The 23,512-nt window shown below is 43.0% G+C and overlaps 1 protein-coding gene across 4 annotated transcripts in view; it reads right to left on the reverse strand.

Moving 5' to 3' along the window:
• C1H18orf25 (chromosome 1 C18orf25 homolog) overlaps positions 1-23,512 on the reverse strand; it is a 169,503-nt gene that overhangs the window by 115,392 nt on the left and 30,599 nt on the right. The window lies entirely within an intron of this gene.

The raw sequence follows: 23,512 nt of genomic DNA on the forward strand, positions 1-23,512 counted from the left end.
TTAGGAAATGGCAATTTGTAAATTATTTCATTTTGCTTTGCAGGAACTCCAAAACGAGGCAGTCGACCATTCTTAGGTTGGTTCCCATATGAGGAGCAGAACTATCATAGTAGCGCTCAACACTGATTGGACTGGCCACTGTTGGAAACAGGATGCTAGGCTTGAAGGACCCTCGTTCTGACCCAGTAAGGCAACTTAGCACTCAATTCTGACCCTACTAGATGAGCCTCTCACTCCCATCAGCTGCAGCTCTCCTTTTGGTTGTAAACTACACCAATCCTTTAACATCTTCCCTAAGGACCCCACTTGAGAGTTTTGACAAAACCTAGACAGTCATCAAAACAAGGTCATTCTTACTTCAACAGCATTACTTACTTAGATATTACTATTATAAAAGTTCAACTTTATTGGATTTTTTTTGCAGATGGCAACTGAACTGTTAGTTAAATCGACACCCATCCCCGCCATCAGTTTTTCCTACTGCTGACTGCCATTTTTTTTTCTGGAGCCTACTGTGATGAACTACTAGGAAGTCTTCTGCAATCCCCAAGTGAAATGGTTTCGATACGCTCAGTGTCTGGCACCCATGCAGGAAGGACTAAATTCTGAGATTCGGCACAAAATCAAACCACTCTGGATTACCAGTACAAACACACCCCAATATTCCTCTCCCGACCCCAAGATGCTAACACAGAACGAGAAACCTTAGCTGGGCTTCAGGCAATGCCTCGATAAGAGCTGGCAATTTTAGAAGTTATGAAGAGAAAGCTGAATGCGTTATGCGTCTGTCTTCATTTCCCTAATGGAGTTCCAGCACAACGCACGATTTGCGAGAGCCGCTGTAAGTTCTACTTAATCAGGAGACGGAAGCTTTTCCTGGACAATCAAATGTTTCAGGCAGAGACTTCAGCAATTGTCCTTTTACTAAACTGCTTCCGTGATTTTTCCTGTTTATAGATAAAATGAACAAGATGTTTTCTGAATGAATGCAATGCCCACAAAAGCTAAGGACCCGATTTAATAAAACTTTTCTCCCTGTGTCTATGGGGAAAAGAATATTAGTATAATATTCTACATACCAAAAAAAAAAAAAGTGTTTTTATGATGTACTTTCAAAAAGTGACAAAAATGAAAGTGTCCAAGGGGGGGGGGGGGGGGGGGGGGAGTAAAAATAATCTGATATTACACTGTGCTGGAAAATGCACACTGATGGGCTAGTGAGAGATTTAAATTTGGGGGCTGGTACAGTGGCCTAACAGTCCCTCAATCTGGGACCATAAGCAAATTCCTTGTTTAACTTCACAAAATCTTAAGGTAACAAGACCTCTGGAGCATAACACTGCCTCTACATTAATTCTCTTTATCCTTGGCTACTGCTGGATATTAAAAAAAAAAAAAAAAAAGTAACTGATTAAGGATGCTACTTTGGGTTTTCACACGTACGATAACCCAGTAAAAATACTGTGTGAGTACACCAAAAAAAATTAAATAAAATTCAAAACCACTTCTTGCTCCCAAAGAGCTCCCTTGTAATTCAAAAGGGAAGGAAAAAAAAAAAAAAAAAGGGCCCTCAGGGGCCAATTTCATTTATATTTGGCAGACACAAGCACACCCTTTGCCCAAGCCTCTGATGGATCCACCATAAAGGACCTCCAAATGCAATCAGCCCAGAGCTGCCCCATGCCTTGTGAGCTCGCTGGCCACATGCAAAGGAGAGCAGAATGAAATCAAAATGGGCACTTTAAAAACTTTATCCCCAAAACTCCTTTGCTTTTAAAGGAAAAAAAAAAAAAGTTATAGGACTCTTTGGAAGCAGAAAAACATTTTAAAAGAAATACAATTTTTAAAAACCCCAAACAATCCTTATACCAGCACTGAGCTACTTTAGCTGGACTTTTCATGTCAGATCTTCACACTACTATTATTACAGTGGAACCTGGTTATCGAAGATAAGTCCTGGATGATGCTGATTTGGGTCACAGAGACCTGATACCCAGAAAACCATGACTGGGATACAGCTATACCAGACTACTATCTATTCAGGAAAGAAGGATGCGTGGCATTATATATAAAGAACAATATTAAAGCAACAGCACTGCTGGGCTTACGAGGTAAGGAGACGACACTGTGGGTTAATCTGGAAAGTGGGAATGGAACATCTACTTATGTTGGTGTAATATACAGACCTCCATCACAGACTTAAAAAAATGGAGACGTAATGGAGGATATTCACAAAATTGCCATGAAAAGGGAGGTGCTAGTGCTAGGGGGATTTCAATCTGTCAGATGTTGAATGGGACCATCCCAGCTGCAGTGTCTTCTAGAAGTAGGGTAACCCTGGAGTCTCTGCTGGGAAAACTGCTGTGTCAATTGGTAACAGAACCCACATGGGAGGGCTGGGGGAGATACTGGACCTGGTGCTTTCCAATTGGCCAGTATCAGGTGTTGTAGTGGACGATCCATCTGGGATCCAATAATAACTGGATGGTGTGTGGTGTGCAGGAAAAGAAGGTTCATTCAAAAGCGAGGGTCCTAGACTTCAGGAAATCGAACTTTGTTAAATGGGGATGTATCTCAAGGGGTTGTCAGCTGGATGGGAAAATCTAGAGGACTGGACAAAACTAAGGAGATATAAGGGCAACTAATCTTTTTGTTAGGTAAATAAACAAGAAGAAAAAGAAGCCGCTATGATTTTCTCAAGTAGCAGCTGAAAAGCTATGGGGAAAAAAAAGCTAAGGGAAAAAAAAAAAGAGATTCATAAACTACAAGACATCATTGAACAAGGAAGACATGCGACAATATCTGGAAAAATTAAGGAAAGCTAGGAAAGTAGTCAGGAATACAAAAATTCAAACAGAAGAAAAAATAGCAAATACCATTTTACTGTATTTGCTATTTTTTCCTTCCATTTGAATTGTTTTTTTTAGATAGGTTAAGTGTTAGAAGGAAGTGCAAAAGTGACATTCTAAGACTCCAAGGAGAAGGGGAAGGAATCTGTAGAAAACGAGGAGGAACACACAAAATTGCTCAACACGTTTTTCTGTTCAGTGTTCACTGTGGAAGGGTCTGGAGCAAGACCACAGAAAACTAACCACAGCTAAGAGTGGAAGTGAGGTAGACCTCAATCAATTTTCAAAAAAGTGGGTTCATGAGCAGCTAACTAAACATGAAGGAGATAAGGAGATTGTGCCAGATGGGATACATCTGACAGTACTAGGAGAACTTAGAGAAGACCAGGCAGCTCCACTAGCTGACCTTTTCAATGCTTCTTTTGAGTCAGGAGTAATTCCAGAGGACTGGATTTAGGTGGATGTGGCTCTTTTTCATAAAAGTAGAAGCAAGGAGGCGGCTGGGACCCACTGGCCACTTAGTCTGACCTCTAAAGTGAGCAAATTAGAGGAATTGCTGCTAAAAGAGAGGATGGTGCAATTTTTGGAATCCAATGGATTGCAAGATTCGAGGCAGCATGGTATTTCCAGAGGTACATCTTGTGAGATGAATCTAATCAATTTCTTTGATCGGGTAACCAGAGAATTTGATCAAGGGAGCTTGCTACATGTAGTGTACTTGGACCTTTGACACGTTTCTGCACCAACAACATAAATTCAGTGCCCTTAAATGGGCCCGGGAGTGACTGAGTTAGAAACTGGTTGAGTGGGAGGCAACAAAAGGTAGTAAATGCAGTACACTTCAAGGAGGGGGTGTTCCTCAGGGATCGGTCCTTAGAAAGAACAGGGGTTTTTTCCCCTACACATTTTTGGGAGTAACACTGTGGAAGGATTGTCAGGAAAAATGTGTCTTTTTGCAGATGACACCAAAATCTGCTACAGGGTAGATAGCCAGTAAGGGAAGGAAAACAAGAGGAGAGATCTAGTAAAGCTCAAGGAATAGTCTAGGGTCTGGCAGCTGCATTTTTTAGCATTAAATGTTAGGCTGCAAAAACTCAAGGGAAAGGTGCAGTACAGGGTGAAATTCTTCTCAGCACAAAAGAAGAGCAGGATCTAGAGGTGACTGTATCTGATAATCATAAGGTGGTCAAACACATGGATAAAGCGATGGCAAGCGCCAAAAAATGCTTGGTTGCATAGGGAGAGAAAGGGTCAGCAAATAAAGGGAGGTGGTACTGCCTTTGTAAATGTCCATGGTGAGACCTCATTTAAAATACTGCATTCAGTTCTAGAGACTGCACCTTCAAAAGGAAATATAATGGTTGAAGTCGGTCTAGAGGGTGGCTAATAAAATTGTTAGTGGTCTTTGTTCTAAAGCATACGGGGACAGATAAGCATGTATACCCTTGAAGAAAAGTGAGATTGAGGAGCAATAAGAGAGACATTTAAATATCTCCAAGGCTTCTATGCACAGGAGGTAAGCCTCTTTCTACAGAAAGGAGAATCTAGAAAGAGGGGGTCATGGGATGAGGGTGAAAGGGGGCAGATTCAGGAGTAATCTTAGGAAATATTTTCTTTACAGAGAAGGTAGCGGATGCATGCAACAGTCTTGCACTAGAGGTGATGGATAAGAAAGCATGGGATAAACAAATGGGATTTGAAAAGCAAAATTAGTTGGGGTGAAGGGAAGACTAGACATGTCATAGTATTTTTCTGCTATCATGTTTCTAAAGACTGGGAATGTCCTCAATTTAAAGAAAAAAAAAAAAAAAAGGAGAAGATTTATCCTTAGCTCTCTCTTTACAGCCTTAAGATACAGGGAAACCACAAAGATAATTCACTCAAATCTCAGTAGGAATGAGGGACGACAGTAGCTCCAATAGGAGACTCAACCACAGGAACCAAGTGATACTAAGAGGTTTTGTTTCAAAGGGGTACCTGTCAAGGTACTCATCCTGAAAAGGTGGAATAAGAGCAAAGACAAGACTGGGGAAGCAGGAAGACCAGAAAATCCTGCCAAATCTCACTCTTGCCAGTCTGAACCTCGTAGGGTGCATCATCACCTGCTAGCTTGGCACATCATTCTTCTTCGAAAGTGTTCCCATGACGACACTTTCCTGCCAGAATCCCTTCTGCTGCTACTCCATCCACAGTCCAAGCACGTTCCTCAGATATAAATATCTGAAGGACTGAGGCAAATTAGAGTACGAGCATAAAAGTATTACCCGCACACTAAGTCAACATCCTAGCAAACATTCTTAGAGTGGGTTTGGTCTAGGCTGGCAGAAGACTAACAGAAAGCCAATTAGCAGCTAAGAAATTTTTCTTCTGTTGTATCTCCAACAGTCTGAACCATCGAGACCTCTCTACAATGCCCTATTCAGAAGGGATGTGCAGCCAAAAATGTTCATTTTCTCCATTTTGGTTTTTTTTTCATTAGTGCGCAGTAATGAAAATGAAAAAAAACAAAAAAAAAAAAAACCACTTATATGCTAACTACTTACAAAATTCTTCTGAATGTCACACCTGCTGATAATTACTTGTCAATAGGATGTTTAGCAAAGGAATGTACTGATTTCAAAATGGTAGGTAGCCTTATCAAATCTCTACCATCGATGCATCCACTTTATCACAACACAATAAAGCCCTGATAGGACTAATTCTGGGAACAACTGGCAGTACAGTCCAACAATCCCAAAAAAACGATCCACTTTATGAAAACACGAAGAACCATCCAATGTTAAACCCTGGGAATAAAGACCCAAAAGGCTTTAAGACACTTGTCAACTTCAGTGGCAGCAATAAAGTATCACAACGCTTGTCAAATGAGCTTTCACAAAGCTTGGAGCCAAAATGTCCCCCACCTTGTAAGAGAGATTATAAAGAAGGGAATAAGACTGGTCATAGCACAAAAATTTAAAACCAAATACAAAATAAACAGGAAATAAAAAAAGAGCAACCAGGGTAAAAATAAGGAAGAACGTAAGTTTGCTTACCGTAAATGGCTTTCTCCATAAGCAACAGGATGAATTAGCCATGACATAGGGGTGTGTGTGATGTCATCTGGTGGCACCGAACGGACCTCTCTCTTAGCTAGAGCTTTTGCTCTACTGAGCATGCACAGAATTCCTGCTCAGGCATTGCTTCGCAAGTCCCCTCAGTCAATTTTACAGCTAAATCTAGCTAGGTAGTCGACTCTGCAGGGAGGTGGGTAGATAGTTAGCATGGACTCCGCTGCACATGAATGCTATGGGCTAGAACCACTTTGCGGGAGTTCTGATGAAATATCCCTAACAGCTGGCAGTACTGGGATGCCTGGAAAGGAGGTTAGAAAGTACCCTCATTATCCTGAGCCACCAAAGAGGTAAAGAAATCCTTCAACTTTGCTATTTGGTTGAGGGGCTAATGTCCTGGTATGGGTGGTAGAACATCCTCTTCTGACACTAGAACGGAATCCTGCACATCTTTTGAGCTTTGTAAAATTTAGATTTGAGGCCAATTAGATGTGAGAAATTCCAGAGGGAAAATGGGATCTGGGGTCTCCAGTCACAGGCCTTGCTCAATTAACTTTGTTGGTTTAAGTGCCCTAGGAATTGGTAGGAGCAAGGGAATAATATCCCTTCTGCCCCTGTTAATATTCTCAATAGGCCAGCAGGGTTGCAATGGAAGCTCTGAAGCTCAATGCGTCAATGATGGAACAGGTTTAATGGGCAACGGTGTTGAGGATCAATGCTCTGGGACTTTATGCGAAGACTTACGCGCTGATGGCTCTGGTGCACCATGCGTCAATTGTGCTCTGTGTTTCTTCGGTGGCTCTACAAGGTGGTGCCTTTTTTTTTCCTTTGATGCATGCCGCTTCTGCTTACTCAACATCAAGAAGTCAGTCTATGCCGCTGATGGGGGGAGATATTTTTGAGGAGCTCATCTGCCTCTTGGGAAGAGGACCAACTGCGGCTTCTGAGAGACTTTTCCTGGTTCCTCCATTTTCTGGGCCCTTGATCTATGTGTCTGCAGGGAAATCAGTCCACAGTCTTAACAGCTGGCCTGGTCGTCGTCTGGTCCCAGACAGTGGAAGAACAGATCATATCCATCAGTAACAACTATTCTCCTTCCACAAATACAATCCCTGAATCCACTCATGGTCTTACTTCTTACTGGACATTGTGAAGAAAAAAAAAACAAAATTTAAAAAGTAACAATGAAAAGTGCTTTCTGGGGGCTGCTGAGGCAGCAAGGCAACTTTTAAGAAAAAAAAGACAAAGATTTTCACAGAAAGAGACATACACACATCCATGCTGGTGCTCATACAAAAAAAAAATACTGAAGGGGCTCACACAAGGCAATGGCCATGTGGGAATTCCCACACATGCTCAGTAGAACAGATACAGATGATGGAAGAAAAGGACCAACGGTCCATCTAGTCTGCCCAGCAAGCTTATGGTAGTTTCTGTTGCACCAAACAAGTCACCCCCATAACTTATCAGTTTCCCAGACCATCAAAAGTCAGGGCCCTTGCTGGTTGCTGTTTTGAGTCCAAATTCCCCGTTATTTCTTGCCATGAAGCAGAGAGCAATGTTGGAGTTGCATAAAAAGAGTTACAGGCTTATTGGTTAAGGGTAGTAACCACCGAATCAGCAAGTTACCCCCGTGCCTATTTGTTTTCCAAGTCCTTAAAGTTGAATGTCCTTGTTGGTTGCTGTTTTAATCTAATTCCCCGTTGCCTCTTTTCTCCCTGCCGTTAAAGCAAAGAGCAATAATGGAGTTGCATCAACAGTACGAAGGCTTATTGGTTAAGGGTAATAACCGCCACACCAGCAAGTTACCGCCATGCACTCTTTTCTTCATTCTCATCCTCAAGCCTTTAGGGATCCAGGGTTTAGCCCATGCCCCTTTGAAATCTTTCAGTTTGTTTTCACCACCTCCTCCAGAAGGGCATTCCAGGCATCCACCACCCTCTCCATGAAGAAATATTTCTTTACGTTGGTTGTGAGAGTCGTCCTCCCTGGAGTTTCATTACATGACCCCTAGTTCTACTGATTTCTTTCCAACGGAAAAGATTTGTTGTTGATTGTGCATCATTAAAACTTTTCAGGTATCTGAAGGTCTGTATCATACCTCCCCTGCACCTCCTTTCCTCCAGGGTATACAAATTTAGTTCCTTCAAACTCTCCTCATAAGTCATTTGATAGAAACCCCCCACCATTTTGGTCACCCTTCTCTTCACTGCCTCCGTCCTGTCTCTATCCCTTTTGAAATACTACCTCCAGAACTGAACACAGTACTCCAGGTGAGGCCTCTATTAGCTAAGTGAGATCAGTTTGATGCCTCTGAACAACATCAGCCTACATGTCATGGGTAATATCAGCCCTGCTTGATGGAGAAAGGACAAAACTGGAAAAAAAAAATCTTTAAAAAAAAAAAAATTGTTTTTACCCTGCTCCTAAAATTTGGGCTGGATCTCAGTTTTACCAAATAATTTTCCACCCCTGATCCTGTTCTACAGCCTTTACCTAGAAGGTTACTAGAGTATTCCCTTCTGCTCTCATTTCTAGAATATTCATGTGTAGCTTTTTTCTTCCTGAAGCCAAAGTCCTTGAGCTGAAGTTTCTAATACATTGGCTCCCCATTTGAACAAATGTGTATTTGACAAAATAAAACTAAAATGTTCTCAACTTACATCTTGCTTTCTCTGGATGAGAGACTAGACAATTTCTTTGGTAACTGAAAAGTCTGTCCTCTTTCAACAGCTACCACTGCTGTCACAAACAGATGTAATGCTCTCATATGGGATACGGTCATGGCAGTATTTCTATTATTGGTAATATGAAACTTAGAAAACGTAAGCACTGGTTTTGCCATCACTGCTCTCCGAGAGCTTATGTCTGGCCTCCTCAATCAGATAAGTCATCATGTCCTTGGACAGCATTACTCTATTGTTCTCAGCAATCCTCCAGAATCCCAGGCGCAAGCTTGCTAAATGCAAACATCCTCAGCATTTTAGCAGAGCTGTCCAACCACGTGGCAGAAAGCCCCACTGATACATTTCTTCCTTTGGAAGCTTTATTGGCTTCCTTGTGGCCTGGATGAGCCATCAACTCCTCTACAATTCTGCCTTATCACAGGGTGAATAGGAAGATGCCATTCTGGAAAGGCTTCCAGGGTCAAAGTGTTTGTCTTCCTGTACTCCTCAGGCCCCTTTGCCTCAACATCAAAAGCGATGCTACCTGTCTGTGGTGAAATGGGGATCTTTATGCCTGCTGAGATTTCTTATTTTATACAGAGACACTTGCTCACCCAGTAAAGGCTCCTTTCCTTTGCAATCCTGGAACTGACAGGCAGGTAGCAGGCTAACTCCTGCTATGTTCTGCAGTTTCCTACACCTAAGACTTAACAGGTTCACTTTCTTGTATACCACAAAGATAGAAATTAGGAAATTATTTATTCCAAGGCTAAAAGGTGGTATAATTGTAACATTCTGTATTTTTACTGGTCAGGAAGCTGATGCCTTAGGCTCTCATTGGTTGTATAATACTAGCCCTAAGATGATTCAGCCCAGAATTTAAGAAAGCAATGGATAGGCCAGTAGCCTTGGAAAGGGATACTTTATTCACAATGGGCTAAAATTACCCAAATCTGGCCGTGTTTCGCCAAACTGGCTGCATCAGGGGCTACAACACATATAAAAACAGAGTGAATATTAAACAAAAAAAAAAAAAAAGTGACATTTAAAAATCATAAAAACATAAACATAAGAAGATGAAAATAAGCACAAATACGATGCACACATTTTTTAAGTATTGGTTTATATAGCAAATAATAAATATACCCAAAAAATTATTAAATAATTGTTTAAAAAAACAAAAACTAGAGGAGGTGGAAGAGTCTGAAATATCTTGTGTACAGAGGTGGTGTGATTATGAACCCCTTTAGTGTTGGTGATATTTAGAATAATATGATTATATAAAAAAAAGGAGGCATATGTTGAGGGAAAAAGGAAAAAAAAAAATACGGCATTAGTGCTAGAGACACCACAAAGGAAATAAATTATATAGAAAAAAAATGGATAGGATCCAATGCACAAATTATAAGTGAATAATTCTTATAAAGCTTTGCTGCTAATATATTAGACGCCAAAAGACTACAGGGTTTTATATAGTAAGCCCTTCCTGGTTGTAAATATTTGGAAGGCATGCTACAGCAATTGTAATGACATGTCTATCCTCTCTAATAAAAAAAAAAACAAAACACAAAACTTAGAACAATAATGGACTTTAAAAAACGTGATTTTCTAAAATGGCACAACTAATTTTAGATTTACTTAGCCTTAACTAAAAATATAGAAGTGAGCAATTCTTATTTCAATGTGTGGTTATTCTTAAAATTTAACCCTATTCATGGCTCAAGAGCAAATGCAGTGAACCGAACATAAGATCTAGGTAATAAATTGATGCTGTCCAACAACTCTAAAAGAATGAAAAATTCTGGCATAAATTTACTTACAGCATCTCATTCACAGAAGGACATAGTATCCTTCTGAAAGTGGATCTAAGGCACCCGGAAGTAAATACGAATATTCCTGCCGAAAACCTTGGTCGACATACAAGGTAGCCATCTTGGATGCCGATATAACTAATTCCTCCAAGTAAACGCATTCCACATTCAAAAGCACATAGGTTACCGACAACTTTTTTTTATCCATAACTAACGATCCAGTGCAAATTATATAAGACTAAAAAATTACAGTAAAAATATTTATATAGTAAATATAAACACCGGACCAATATTGAAAAATGTCAGCACCCTATTTGTTTGTTATAATTTACCTTGTGTGGGAACATTTTAATTCATATACTCAGCATGGATTGCACAAATTCTAGCCAATAAACAAAATCAATGAGCATTGGGGGTTTTTTTTTGTTTTTTTCTAGTTGGTACAAAAACATTTTTTAGTTAATTTTTAATGGTATCTCAAAGTGACCACTTGTGTAACCAATGCTAGTTATAGATTTTATTGGCTAGAAGTTTTGCAATCCATTCTGAATATATGAATTAAAATGTTCCCACACAGTATAGGTAAATTATAACAAACAGAAATATGGTGCTAACATTTTTCAATATTGTTTTATTTTCCCCAATAAAAATAAGGGGATTATATATACAATCGGTATTGCATCCTTTTAGATGATTGCATAGTAATTATGAGGAATTTGTCATTGATCAAGATATGGTTGGCATTGGGACTTTTTCATAATATATATTTTTGGTGAGGTTTCAAATATTCATTTATTTTTGCTTTCACTTTGTTTATTCTAGTTTTGATTTTTTTTTTTACTTATTTCAGTTCTCAATTTTATATCAACAATAAAAGTATGATTTTTATAGGCACCTGTTTTAATTGCAAATTTTATATAGCCATGGGTATAATTGATAGGTCTATGGTACATAGTTTTTTCTAGTGGACATCTAGTTCCTACGAATAACCTGCAGATAGCGAGTACTGGTCCGGTGTTTATATTTACTATATAAAAATATTTTACTGTAATTTTTTAGTCGTGTATAATTTGCACTGGATCGTTAGTTATGGATAAAAAAAAAAAGTTGTCGGTAACCCATGCGCTTTTGAATGTGGAACACGTTTACTTGGAGGAATTAGTTATATCGGCATCCAAGATGGCTACCTTGTATGTCGACCAAGGTTTTCGGCAGGAATATTCGTATTTACTTCCGGGTGCCTTAGATCCACTTTCAAAAGGATACTATGTCCTTCTGTGAATGAGATGCTGTAAGTAAATTTATGCCAGAATTTTTCGTTCTTTTAGATTTGTTGGACAGCATCAATTTATTACCTAGATCTTATGTTCTGTTCACTGCATTTGCTCTCGAGCCATGAATAGGGTTAAATTTTAAGAATACCCCACACATTGAAATAAGAATTGCTCACTTCTATATTTTTAGTTAAGGCTAAGTAAATCTAATATGAGTTGTGCCATTTTCGAAATTCACGTTTTTGTTTTTGTAAGTCCATTCCTGTTCAGAGTTTAATATGAGTGAGGACAATGTGTCATTACAATTGCTGTGGCATGCCTTCCAAATATTTACAACCAGGAAGGGCTTACTATCTAAAACCCTGTAGTCTTTTGGCGTCTAATATATTAGCAGCAAAGCTTTGTAAGAATTATTCACTTTTAATTTGTGCATTGGATCCTAGCCACGTTTTTTCATTTTTATCTATATAATTTATTTTCTTTGTGGTGTCGCCAGCACCATTACAGCACTTCTTGCACCACGTTATGTATCCCACTGAGAACTAGATCTAAAGTAGCTGCTCCTCGTCTGTTCTAGGGTCAGTTGTACTATTAAACAGTCATTTATGGCATCTAAAACGTTTGCAGTTTACCCTTATTAACATATGCTTTTTTTTTTTTTAGATAATCGTTTTTTTCTAAATATCACCAACACTAAAGAAGTTCATATCACACCTGCTCTGTATACAAGGTACTTCTGATTCTACTACCTCCTCTCCAGTTTATTTGTTTTTTAAATTATTTAATATAGTTTTTACTAATTTATTATTAGTTATATTTAAGTACTGGTTTATATATGTGTGTGCATCGTATTATTTATGTTTTTATGATTTTAAATTAACTTATCTTTTTGTTTTTTTGAATATTCAGTCTGATTGAATGTTTTTATATGTGTTGTAACTCCTGATGCAGCCGTTTGGTGAAACTCAGCCAGAGTTGGGCATTTTTAACCCAATGTGAATAAAGTATCCCTTTCTAAGGCTACAGGTCTATCCCATGCTTTCTTGCCTTCTGGCTTTGATAAACGGGCTTTGGGTTTGTTTCCTGGGTTCAGCCCAGAATTTGCCAGAAAATCTAAGACTTGCTTGAGAGTATAAACAGATCAGATCTGCACACCATGGCCCTATTCCAGCTCTTGTGGACAGCCTTTTCCTGACTTACCCTGGCACTAAGTACAGTGACATTTATCTAATTAGCTAGCATTTACTGTTTAGAATCTTATTTTACCCATTACTGTTTGCAAGCTAAATTTTTTCTGTTCACTGTCCTTTTTTGTTAATTAACTCTTTAGTTGTTGGCTTTGTCTGACTTGGACTAATGTTCCAAATATTTCTGTAGTTGGTCTGTGGGTGCATTTTTAGGAACGATGTCTCCCCCTGGTTTATGTGGAGAATTAGCATCCCTAGAAAACCACCCAGGAATAATTACAGGCAGGATACTTGCCCAGAGGCAAGCAGGAACCCCGTTTGCAGGCTGCCAGTGTAGGGGCATGTGCACAGGTGCAGATGGGCCTAAGCAGTGCTTGATGGTAGAATTTCCGAGTTCCCACAGGCTACTCCTGAGTGGCTGTTAGGAGTTACGCGACAATGTTTGGTTAACCACATCTCTCTCCGATTCTGGGTATATCAAGATCTTCTCGTCTCTTGCTCCCCCTCTTCTGATTTGGAGATCAGGTCTCCCAAGAATACTGGAGATCACGCTACAGAGTCCAAGATTGTGAAGACTGTAGAAGGGACACAAAACATCCAGCACCACCACACACCTCCCCCTTGTCTTTCTTGTGGGGAAAGAAGTCTTTGGAATGGAAACTTTTAAAAAATAGTTTGGGTTTACCTCGAACTGCTTGCCGAGCCAGTCTTCAGTAGAGGGATGGAAGATCTTTCCCATTATCACCTCTGACACCCTGGGATTTCCACACCCCTCCTGGCCTCTGGTATCTAGCTGAATCTTCCCTTACAGACCAGGCATATCGATTTGGCGATAGTGGGATTAATCCCTTCCCTATCCTTTTACCCTAAAGAACGTAAGAAATGCCATGAGCCCAGCATCCTGTCTCTAACAATGGCCAGCCTGGGTCACAAGTACCCAGCAGATCCCAAAAAAGTAAAATCTATTTCTTGTTACTCACTGCCAGGGATAGCAATGGCTCTCTCTGGTCTACCTGCCAGTAATGGTTTATGGATTTTCTTCCAGGAACTTCTCCAAACCCTGCTATCCTAATCTCCTTGACCATGCCCTCTGGCCTCAGATTTCACATTTTGATTGTATACCACGTGAAGAAGTACTAGTTATGATTTGTTTTAAATCTGTTTAAATTTAATGGAGTATCCCCGTGTTTTAATATTATTTGAAAGGTAAATAATCAGGTCATCTTTTATTTTACCTACTCCACCCCACTCATGATTTTATAAACTATCCTACCCTCTCTCTCAGCTGAGAAGCCCTAACCTGTGTAGCCTCTCATCATGAGAGCCATTCCATCTACTTTATCATTCTGTCACCCTTCTCCGTACCTTTTCTAGTTCCGCTCTATCTTTTTTGAGATGGTGCGACCAGAACGGCACACTATTCAAGGTGTTGGTTGCACCATGGATCGATACAGAGGCAATATGTTTTCTATTTTATTCTCCATTCCTTTTCGGATCACTCCTAACCTTTATTTGCTTTTTTTGACCACCACCACCACACACTGAGCTGAGGATTTCAATGCCCTGTCCCTAAGGACTCCAAGTTCCTTTTCGTAGATAGTGACTCCCAGTACAGAACCCAGCATTGTGTACCTGTGGCTAGGATTATTTTTCCCTATGTGTACCATTTTGTACTTTTCACATTAAATTTTATTTGCCATTCAGATGCCCAGTTTTCTAGTCTTGCAAGGTCCTTTTGCAGTTTTTTGCAATCCACTGCTGTTTAAACAGCTTTGAATAACTTTGTGTCTTCTGAAAATTTGATCACCTCACTCTGTTCCCTTTTCCAGATTATTTATGAAGGTTTAACAGCATAGGTCCCTGTGTTATTACACTGACAACCTTTCACCATTTGGAAACCTGACCTTTTAGTCCTACCCTCTGTTTGTCTTTTAACCAGTTACCAATCTATAATAGGGCACTGTCTCTTATCCCACAACTTACAATTTCCTGAGGAGTCTCTCATGAAGGACTTTGTCAAATGCACCATAATAACTGCTTCACTTTTGTCTATAAGTTTATTTATATCTAAAACAAAATGAAATAAACTTATAAAGCAAGACTTCCCTTTGCTGTTTTTAAGAATAGCTTCTACCATTTTTCCCCGCACAGATGTCACGCTCATCAGTCTATAGTTTCCCAGATTACCCTGGAGTCCTTTTGAGTCTCATTAGCCACTTTCCAGTCCTCAGTTACTGTAACTGTTTTATACAGACTACTAGTAACAGGCTTGCAGTGTCATGTTTGAGTTATTTTAGGACTGGGGTGGATACCATCCAGTTCTGGTGATTTTTTACTCTTGAGTTTGACTATTTGATCTGTTACATCCTCCATTATCACAAAGATTATGTTGTAATAGCTCTGAATCATTCCTACCAAAGAATGTTTCTGGGTGGGTATGTTCCCAACATTCTCAGTAAAAACCCAGGCAAAGAAGTTTTTGAGATATTTTCTTGTCCTCCCTGAGGATCCCTTTTGCCCCTTGGTCAACTAGCCACCCAAATGACTCCCTCACAGGTATTTTGCTTTGAATCAACTTGAAAAAAAATTAGTTTTTGCCTCTGTGGGAAGCTTTTACTAAAATTCTCTCCTACCTCTCTTACTACTGTTTTTCATTTAATTTGCCAATGCTCATGCTTATTTTCTTCATTTGGGTCTGCTTTCCATATTTTGAACAATGCCGTTTAGGCTTTAACTGCCTCTTTCACCTCACCATTAAATCAAATTGGCAGTCATTCAACCTTTTTTAATGCATGGATTACATTTTATCTGGGCTTCCAAGATGTACTTTTAAACAATGCCCACGCCACATGCAAATTTTTAACCTTCGCAACTGCTCTTTAGTATTTTTCTAATTACTTTTCTCATTCTATCATAGTCTACCTTTTTAAAGTTATATGCTACTGCAGTAGATTTATTTAATGTCCTCCCTCCAGTGATTTATGTTGTTTGATTACATTATGATCACTACTGTGAAACAGCCCCATTAAAGCACTTCTTGCACCACGTCATGCATTCCACTGAGAACTAGATCTAAAGTAGCTGCACCTTATCTGTTCTAGGGTCAGTTGTACCATTAAAACAGTCGTTTATGGCATCTAAAACAATCTCCCTAGATTGCCCCAAGGGGAGACTGACCCAATCTATGCTAGTGTAATTGAAATCTCCCATTATTATTGTTTTGCCAGATGTATTTGCCTTTCTAATTTCTGCTAGCATGTCACAGCATTTCTTCATCTTGACCATTTGGATGGTAATATCCACCCACTTACTCATCACACATGGAAATTCTATCCACAGTGCATTTTGTTTCCTACAGGATTTTTAACATGCTTGACTCCAAGCCATCCGTTACACACAGTGCAACCCCTCTACCAATTTGATCAATGTTTGTTTAAATCCTGGTATCACAGATATTCCTTTATCATCCTGCCACCATGTCTTTTTTTTTTAAATACCTATATCTATAGCCTCATATAATAGGGGAGTGTATGGCAATAACTTAAGTTTCATTTTGCAGGATTTTGCTTTTCAACTTTTGTTTTGTATTTAAGTGTGTATTATTTCAAGTCAGTGCACACCAAGGGCCGGATTTTAAGAGATACGCGAGGGCGTAGATTTGTGCGCACAACCTGGCGCGCATAAATCTATGCCCGATTTTATAACATGCGTGCGCAGCCGGGCGCATGTTATAAAATATGGGGTCGGCGTGCGCAAGGGGGTGCACACTTGTGCACCTTGTGTGCGCCAAGCCCTAGGGGAGCCACGATAGCTTTCCCCGTTCCCCTCTGCTCCCCCCACCTTCCCCTCCCTTATCTAACCCGCCCCCCAGTCCTACCTAAATCCCCCCCACCTTTATATTATTATTTATGCCTGCCAACTCGCACGCACCAGCCGGCTGCCGGCGTGTGAACCTCCAGCACAGCGGCTGTGCCGGAGGCCTCGGTCCCGCCCCTGGACCGGTGCCCTGCCCCTTCCCTTTTTCAAAACCCCGGGACTTACGCGCGTCGCCGGGCCTACGCAAAATAGGCTCTGCGCAGGGCTTTTAAAATCTGGCCCTAAGCGTAAAAAATATAAAAACTAAAATTTTTTGGTTTTTCATTTACAGAACATTAAATGATGCAATATTGTTTCAATCAAACACACATCCTTATTGTACAATGCCATATATTCTAATTCCCCAATCTTACTATTCAATCTTTTGGCATTTGCATGAGACATTTTAAAGTGTGTATTTGTATTTCCATTCGTATTCACAACCTGCTTGGTGCAGAAGATACAGGTGGCATAGTGTCATTTACATGTGCTCTTTATCTACAACCATCTGGTTTACTCCAACTTTAACTATAACCTCTCTACTAGGATATTCTAAATTTCCCTAATTTGCAAGTATCCTTGGAAGACACCTCCCTCCGAACCATGTACTTCTAAGCGACTGTTGGCTTTCTAGTTTAAAAGCGCTCTCTCTCTCTCTCTCCTTTTTAAAATGTGAGCAGCAGCAGCCAGTTCTGCATGAATTAAGAAGAAACCTATCCCATCAGAACAGGCCCCCCTCCCCACAATGTTCCTAGGAAATCTAAAGCCCTCTTCCCTGCTGCATCATCGAGACTCGGAGCTCTGCCTGCCTCTGGGGTCCTGTGCATGGAAAGAGGAGCATTTGAGAATGCAGCTCTGGAAGTTCTGGATTTCAACTTCCTTCCTAAAATCCTAAATTTAGCCTGCAGAATCTCCCTACTGCACCTCCCTATGTTGTTGGTACCCACAGAGACCGCAACAGCCAGCTGCTCCCCAGCAGTCTTTAAAATCCTGTCTAGTTCATGTGCGAGGTCTGCTATCTTCGCACCAGGCATGTAAGTTTCCAAGCGATCATTGCATCCACCTGATTTCTTCTACATGAGCTCACTTAAGGAAATCAAATGTGGGCTATTACTCACTCTGTAGCCATTACAGAACATGTGCCTTCTTGCACCCAGATGGTTCTTTTCCTTATGACAGCAGTCCAAGATGATCTCGCTAGCTTTTGCCAACTATTTCAGGCCAAAAGTCTCAGCTTTCAGCAGAGAGACCAAAGAATGGAGAAATTACTTACCTGATAATTCCGTTTTCCTTAGTATAGACAGATGGACTCAGGACCAATGGGTATAGTGTGTGCCTGATAGCAGTTGGAGACTGATCAGATTTCAATCTGACATCAGCCCCAGTACATATACCCCTGCAGGAAGCTGTTCCTCAGTATTCTCTTCTAAAAGCAATTGTGGATATATGTGTGACTGAACAACTTTATTAACTTGGTTAACTTGAACTGGTTGATGTGAATATAGCTGAAGACCGCCAGTGCACTCAACTGAGAAATGCCGACACCCGGAAGGTATGGGTGTCCTAATTAGAGGGAAGCTTGGCTTACCCGTGTTTGTCTTGCTCTCGGGGAATTGTCACTCGAGGTTTCCGTGATTGTCGGCAGCTGTGGTTGGGATGCTGAATCCATCTGTCTACACTAAGGAAAAAACGAAACTATCAGGTAAGTAATTTCTTCATTTCCTAGCATGTAGCAGATGGACTCAGGACCAATGGGATGTATGAAGGCTACTCCCAAACCGGGTGGGAGGCTGCCCGTGACCCACTTAGTACTGCCCTTGTGAATGCTGTGTCCTCCCGAGCCTGAACGTCCAGGCGGTAGAGAACCTAGAGAAGGTATGAATGGAGGACCATGTCGCCGCCTGACAGATCTTGGCAGGTGACAGCATCTTGGTTTCCGCCCAGGACACTGCCTGGGCTCTAGTGGAATGGGCCTTGCCTTGTAGAGGTGGAGGCTTGCCTGCCTCTACGTAGGCCGCTTTGATCACTTCTTTGATCCAGCGGGCTATGGTTGCCCGTGAGGCCACTTCCCCTTGTTTCTTCCCGCTGTGATGGATGAAGAGGTGGTCTGTCTTTCGTACAGATTCCGACCTTTCCAGATATCGGACTAGGAGTCTGCCAACGTTAAGATGGCGAAGGCAGTGAGATGGTTTGATTTAGATGGAAGTGAGAAACCACTTTTGGGAGGAAGGAGGGGACCGTGCCTAGTTGTATGGATCCCGGTGTGAACCTGAGGAAGGGTTCTTGACAGGACAGTGCTTGAAGCTCAGAGATGCGACGGGCCGAACAGACTGCCACTAGAAATGCAATCTTCAATGTTAGAAGTCGGAGGGACAGACCACGGGTAGATCTGAAGGAGGCTCCTGCTAGGAAGTCTAGGACTAGATTGAGATTCCATAAAGTACCGGCCACTTTAGGGGTGATCTGATCTGTATGACCCCTTTCAGGAAGCGGAAGATGTCCGGGTAAGAGGTTAGGCTGCTGCCCCCCACCTTGGCTCTGTAGCAGGCCAACACAGCCACCTGCACCTTGGAGTTGAGAGACAACGCCTTCTGTAAGCCATTCTGCAGGAATTCCAGAATCGTGGGAATCTTGACTGTCCGCGGGAGGATGTTGCGGTCTTCACACCAGGCTTCAAATATTCTCCATATTCGTATGTAGGTTAGAGACGTGGAAACTTGCATGCTCAGAGCAGAGTGTCAATCACCGCCCCTGAGTATCAGCTGTTCCTCAGGTGTGACCTCTCAATGGCCAGACCGTAAGAGAGAATAGAGTTGGGTCTTTGTGGAGGATCGGGCCTTGTTGGAGCAGATCCCTGTGAGGAGGTAGAGGGAGAGGGCTCCCTGTCAGTAGTCTTCGCATGTCTGCATACCACGGTCTTCTTGGCCAGTCCGGTGCCACTAGATGTACTGGTCCCCTGTGGTGTTCTCTCTTACGGATGATTCCACCCATTAGCGGCTACGGTGGGAAAGTGTATAGCAGGATTTCCTGTGGCCAGGTCTGTACGAGCGCATCAATCCCTTGGGATTGTGGTTCCCGTCTGCGACTGAAGAAGTTGGGAACTTGGGCGTTTGACCGGCTTGCCAGGAGGTCCATGGCTGGTGTTCCCCAGTGGTTTACTATCAACAGTCTCTCTCTCCCCCCCATCTGCTTTGAACCAGATATGATCACTTTGCCTTGCCTTGTCTACTTATCTGTAACGCACTCTCAGTTTACTATTTAACTATTTAAATTACCTTGCATTTGTTGTTGACCTCATTGTTATGCCTTCGTTGTTAACTAGAGGGGTAAGGCAGAGAAAGGTTAAAATTATCTTCCCGCCCTGTCCCAGTTCCCCCCCTACCCTGTTCGATATAATTTCTAACTTTTGTTTGATGTAAACCGATATGATGTTCACACGAATACCGGTATAGAAATGTTGTTAAATAAACAAACAAACAAACTGGAAGGCTGTGTGCGACAGCCTCCATTCCCCTGGGTCTAGACTTTCTCTGCTGAGGTAATCCACAGTGACTTTGTCTTTTCCCACGATGTGGGTGGCTGAGATCTCTTGTAGGTTTGATTCCACCCATGCCATTAAGGGGTCTATTTCCAGGGACACCTGTTGGCTTCTGGTTCCTCCCTGGTGGTTGATGTAGGCCACTGTTGTGGCATTGTCTGACATGACTCTGACCGATTCGCCCCGGAGTCTGTGACTGAACCATAGGCAGGCTAGCCTGACTGACCGTGCTTCCAGTCGGTTGATGTTCCATCCCGACTCTTCTTGTCCCATTGCCCCTGGGCGGTCAGTTCCTGGCAGTGGGCTCCCCGGCCTTATAGGCACGCATCAGTGGTGAGCAGGAACCAGGTTGGCGTTGATAGCCTTACTCCCTTGCTCAGATGGTCTTCTTGTAGTCACCATTGTAGCTGGGTTCGAACTTCCTCCGGGAGCTGGAGGTGAACAGAGTAATTCTGGGACATCAGATTCCATCATGACAGTAGGGAACGCTGTAGGGGTCGCATGTGAGCTCTCGCCCATGGGACCACTTCCAGTATGGATGTCATAAAACAGAGGACTTGGAGGTAGTCCCACACCTTGGGGCAAAGACTGCTTAACAGGTTTCGCAATTGATTCATCAGTTTTGTTCTCCTTGTAGGAGTCAGAATGACCTTGTCTTGTCTGGTGTCGAACCGGACTCCCAGGTATTCCAGAGATTGGGAGGGCTGCAGACAGCTCTTGGTTGTGTTGATCACCCACCCGAGGTTCTCCAGTAGAGTTTTGACTCTGGTGGTCGCCTGATGACTTTCCTCTGGGGATTTTGCCCTGATCAGCCAATCACCCAGATATGGGTGCACGAGGATTCCTTCTTTCCTCAGTGTCGCCGCCACTACAACCATGATTTTGGTGAACATTCGGGATGCTGTGGCTAACACGAAGGATAGTGCCGGTCCAGGATCGCAAAGCATAAAAAACGCTGATGCTCGTGATGCACCGGGATGTGTAGGTAGGCTTCTGACAGATCCAGGGATGTGAGAAATTCTCCCAGCTGTATCGCCCATATGACCGAATGTAGGGTGTCCATGCAGAAGCGAGGTACACTCAGGTAGCGGTTGACTGACTTGAGGTCCAGATTGGGCCGGAACGTACCCTCTTTCTTGGGAAAGATAAAATAGATGGAATAGTGCCCCAATTTTCTTGTTGCATGGGCACCGGCATTATGGTCTTTAAGTCTAGCAATTTGGTCGGTAGAGATTCCACTGCCAGCCCCTTGAAAAGGTCATGGCAGGGAGATTTCACAAACTTGTCTGGAGGGATGTTGTGGATGTTCAGATAATATCCCTCTCGAATGATGGTTAGGACCCACTTGTCCGAAGTTCTCGACCCATCTTTGGTAGAATATGGCAAGCTTGCCCCCTATGGCTTCTTCCTGTGGATGGGTCAGCTGATTTTCATTGCGGGGTGCGGCTGGGGCCTGGACCAGTGCCGACTCCCCTTTTGTTGTGTTTGTTCCGAAAGGACTGGCCCCGCCTGTGGGGTGAGATGCTTGATATGTACTTCTGTACGGTTTGAAGCGCTGTGATCCCTTGCCCTTAGATGTTCGGGGGGGGGGGGGGGGGGGGGGGCGCTGGCTTCTCTTGTTCTTGTCCGATAGCCACGGTACTGGGGATTCGCCCCATTTGTCGGCTAATTTCTCCAGTTCATTTCCGAACAGGAGGTTTCTCTTAAAGGGTATTCTCGTGAGTCTCGTCTTGGACGTCGTGTCAGCTGACCAGCTTCTGAGCCAGAGTTGTTTTCTGGCTGCCACAATGGACAAAACACCTCTGGCTATGGTGCGCACCAGGTCGGAGATCGCATCCATGAGGAATGATACTGCTGGTTCTAGTGCTTCGACAGGTGTGGTGGCGTTCTTGATCTTTGATAAGCAGGCACTTGTCTTCACGGCACAGCAGGCCGTGATCTGTAGTGACATAGCTGAGGCGTCGAATGACTGTTTGAGGATGGATTCGAGATGTCTGTCCTGGGCATCCTAGAGTGCCGCTCCTCCCTCGACTGGGATGGCAGTGCGCTTTGAGACCACACAGACCATGGCATCCACTTTACGGAATGTCAGGAGGTCTTTGGCAGCGGGGTCCAGGGGGTATAGTGTTGCCAGGGTCCGTCCCCCCTTGATCGTGGCCTCTGGAGCCTCCCATTTCAGGTCAATCAGCTGTTGAACAGCCTGCAAAGGGAAATGGTGGGAGGCCTGACGGAGTCCCTCGATGAGAGGGTTTGTCTGGTTCCCCTGTGGCAATCGTGCCTGGGATAGTGAACTCTTTCAGGCTGTGAGCCACGAGGTCTGATAGTTCGTCTTTAGCAAAGAAACGCCTCATGGTTCTGTAAGGTTCTGTTCCTGGAGGGATTTCCCCTTCCTCCAGGGAGTCTTGATCCTCGTCCGAGGTGTCCGTGTCCCCAAAGTTGGGGCAGGCTGTGGCATCGGAGGCGCCGGTTGCATGTGGACAAAAGGTATGTAGGCCTTTGAAGAATTCTATTCAGGAGAAAGATGCTGGGTCTAAATTGGGAGGTGCTGCATCCCCGGGGAGCCCTGTTTGAAGGAGGCTTCCGCCGGGAGTAGCCAGATCCAGTGTACTGTCTGTGGATCCAGATCCCAGTGCCGTCTGGAGAGGACCTTGGCCTGGTTCACCCAGAGCCTCTCACTGTAGACACAGGGCAGTGGCGTCTTCGTGCTGCACAGCTCTCATGTGGCTTGCTGGGCAGAGGCCCTGAGCCTTGAGCTTCTTGTCCGGTGACGCCATGGTTTGTGCGTGTAGGACTGCAGAAAACTCCGGTTTGTGCGTTCAAGTGTATGTCGGGAGGCTTAGTTATGCGCTCCAGGTGCACCGAAGTTGTGTGTGTAGGTCAGATGTGCGATTAATAAGATGCGCGCACCGGTGTGCGCACGGCTCTCCTCTGTGCGCACGGATCAAATCGGCGTGCAGGGTGGCGATCAAGTGAAAATGGCGACGACGCCCACCTTGGAGGACCCTCGTGTCGGACCGGGGTTTAGCCCGGATAGGGCTGATCAACCCGGTAGCACTGACACTGGCTGGTGATCTGTGTGGCTATTCGAGCCTCGGAGACAGGAGATTTTTAGGAAGTTTTCTACCTTACCTTGTCTCAGCATTTCCCGTTCTTGACCCAGGCGGTCTCCGGCTGCAGGGGGAGAGGGAAAAGTACCTTCACCACCGCGCTCGAAGTTGCACGCGCTGCCTCTCAGCCACACCTGTTGCCGGGGGCCAAGTCCATGTCGGGAGGCCTACT

Source organism: Rhinatrema bivittatum, chromosome 1 (assembly GCF_901001135.1).
Source record: "Rhinatrema bivittatum chromosome 1, aRhiBiv1.1, whole genome shotgun sequence".
NCBI lineage: Eukaryota > Metazoa > Chordata > Amphibia > Gymnophiona > Rhinatrematidae > Rhinatrema > Rhinatrema bivittatum.